The sequence below is a fragment of the Paramisgurnus dabryanus genome, unplaced genomic scaffold (genome assembly GCF_030506205.2).
Source record: "Paramisgurnus dabryanus unplaced genomic scaffold, PD_genome_1.1 h2tg000105l_1_241652__unclustered, whole genome shotgun sequence".
Taxonomy (NCBI): Eukaryota; Metazoa; Chordata; class Actinopteri; order Cypriniformes; family Cobitidae; genus Paramisgurnus; species Paramisgurnus dabryanus.
Genome location: NW_027394064.1, coordinates 57,355 through 60,826, shown reverse-complemented (window position 1 = coordinate 60,826; position 3,472 = coordinate 57,355).

Sequence of the window (3,472 nt, the reverse complement as noted above, 5' to 3'; positions counted from 1 at the left end):
ATACAGGTTTAAAACAACACGAGGATGAGTAAATTATGAAAGAATTTTCATTGAACTTATAAAATTCCATCATTTTTTTATTCCTACTATGGGAGTCAATGGTCACTATCTGCTGTGGGTTTACCATCATTCCTCAAAATATTTTCTTTTGTGTTAATCAGAAAAAACTAATGTATACAGGTTTAAAATAACACAAGGATGAATAAATTATGAAATAATTTTCATTTAACCTATAAAATTCCATCATTTTTTTATTCCTACTATGGGAGTCAATGGTCACTATCTGCTGTGGGTTTACCATCATTCCTCAAAATATTTTTTTTGTGTTAATCAGAAAAAAACTAATGCATACAGGTTTAAAACAACACAAGGATGAGTAAATTATGAAAGAATTTTCATTGAACCTATAAAATTCCATCATTTTTTTATTCTTACTATGGGAGTCAATGGTCACTATCTGCTGTGGGTTTACTATCATTCCTCAAAATATTTTCTTTTGTGTTAATCAGAAAAAAACTAATGCATACAGGTTTAAAACAACACAAGGATGAGTAAATTTTGAAATAATTTTCATTTAACCTATAAAATTCCATCATTTTTTTATTCCTACTATGGGAGTCAATGGTCACTATCTGCTGTGGGTTTAATTCAATTTTTTTCAATTCAATTTTATTTATATAGCGCTTTTCACAAAAGTCAATTGTTTCAAAGCAGCTTTACATAAATAGAAGCAGTGAAAAGCACAGAAAACGACAGATAGCACAACAGAATACATGATAGCATGAGCAGTTAAATTTGCTGCGGCTATGACTCAATATTATAATTGCACGTATTACTAAAGCAACGTATAGAAGAGGAAGCTAGGTAAAGCCCAAAAAGGCTGCCTCCCCGGGGTGAAAAACCCCCTAGGAGAAAAAAAACCCCGGGCTTTTATCCGAGGAAAAATAAGTCCTAGGAAGGAAAAACCCTTGGGAGAACGGAAATGGAGATTTAGCGGAGATTAAGCGGTTCTGCCGGTGATCGTTGCTCAGGTATCAGCTGGGCATAACGTTGAAGGACGGCCAGTAGATCAGAGGTGTGCCGACTTTCACATCTACCGGGACTGGGTCTGTTTGTCTCGTCCTCGGGTCGAGGACGAGACAGGGAGAGAAAAACAAAATCGTATTAGCGTAGCAGCCGTTCATATGTATTGAAGTGTCACACAGTGATGTGGTTTAACTCAGCTTAGTTCCAGACAGACTAAATATTGCGGCATAATTATGTTATCCACAGTTGAGGATTTAGCAAATTGGGGGCCCAATGCGAGGGTGTATATGGTAAATAAGGGTCACCTTCCGATCTTTAAGAGAAAATGAAACCTGACGACCCGTTTGACTAAGGCCTAAAGCCCCACTGTCGTCGTTAATGCAGGTTCAGTGGCAAACGGGTCTATATTGTATACCATTTACAGGACCAGGAGAAGACGCCAAAAACATCGCAACCCGACCATACGTGTTAACCCGTTTGACTAAGGCCGGAAGCCCCACTGTCGTCGTTAATGCAGGTTCAGTGGCAAACGGGTCTGTATGGCATACTATTCATAAGACTTACGATAGCGCCAAAATCGCAACCCGACCATACGTGCCAACCCGTTTGACTAAGGCTGGAGGCCCCACTGTCGTCGTTAATGCAGGTTCAGTGGCAAACGGGTCTGTATGGCATACTATTCACAAGACACACGAAAGCGCGAAAAAACGCAACCCGACCATACATACCAACCCGTTTGACTAAGGCTGGAGGCCCCACTGTCGTCGTTAATGCAGGTTCAGTGGCAAACGGGTCTGTATGGCATACTATTCATAAGACTTACGATAGCGCCAAAATTGCAACCCGACCATACGTGCCAACCCGTTTGACTAAGGCTGGAGGCCCCACTGTCGTCGTTAATGCAGGTTCAGTGGCAAACGGGTATGTATGGCATACTATTCACAAGACACACGAAAGCGCGAAAAACGCAACCCGACCATACATACCAACCCGTTTGACTAAGGCTGGAGGCCCCACTGTCGTCGTTAATGCAGGTTCAGTGGCAAACGGGTCTGTATGGCATACTATTCACAAGACACACGAAAGCACCAAAATCGCAACCCGACCATACGTGCCAAACCGTTTGACTAAGGCCGAAAGCCCCACTGTCGTCGTTAATGCAGGTTCAGTGGCAAACGGTGGCAAACTATTTAATGCAATTCATTTTAAGTGTTCATGTAGAAAAGGTTTTTATTTATTTAAGGTTTACCATCATTCCTCAAAATATTTTCTTTTGTGTTAATCAGAAAAAAACTAATGCATAAGTGTTTAAAACAACACGAGGATGAGTAAATTATGAAAGAATTTTCATTGTACCTATAAAATTCCATCATTTTTTTATTCCTACTATGGGAGTCAATGGTCACTATCTGCTGTGGGTTTACCATCATTCCTCAAAATATTTTCTTTTGTGTTAATCAGAAAAAACTAATGTATACAGGTTTAAAATAACACAAGGATGAGTAAATTATGAAAGAATTTTCATTGAACCTATAAAATTCCATCATTTTTTTATTCCCACTATGGGAGTCAATGGTCACTATCTGCTGTGGGTTTACCATCATTCCTAAAAATATTTTCTTTTTGTGTTAATCAGAAAAAAACTAATGCATACAGGTTTAAAACAACACAAGGATGAGTAAATTATGAAAGAATTTTCATTGAACCTATAAAATTCCATCATTTTTTTATTCCTACTATGGGAGTCAATGGTCACTATCTGCTGTGGGTTTACCATCATTCCTCAAAATATTTTCTTTTGTGTTAATCAGAAAAAAGCTAATGCATAAATGTTTAAAACAACACGAGGATGAGTAAATTATGAAAGAATTTTCATTTAACCTATAAAATTCCATCATTTTTTTATTCCTACTATGGGAGTCAATGGTCACTATCTGCTGTGGGTTTACCATCATTCCTTAAAATATTTTCTTTTTGTGTTAATCAGAAAAAAACTAATGCATACAGGTTTAAAACAACACAAGGATGAGTAAATTATGAAAGAATTTTCATTGAACCTATAAAATTCCATCATTTTTTTATTCCTACTATGGGAGTCAATGGTCACTATCTGCTGTGGGTTTACCATCATTCCTTAAAATATTTTCTTTTGTGTTAATCAGAAAAAAACTAATGCATACAGGTTTAAAACAACACAAGGATGAGTAAATTATGAAAGAATTTTCATTGAACCTATAAAAATCCATCATTTTTTTAATCCTACTATGGGAGTAAATGGTAACTTTCTGCTGTGGGTTTACCATCATTCCTCAAAATATTTTATTTTGTGTTAATCAGAAAAAAACTAATGCATACAGGTTTAAAACAACACAAGGATGAGTAAATTATGAAATAATTTACATTTAACCTATAAAATTCCATCATTTTTTTATTCCTACTATGGGAG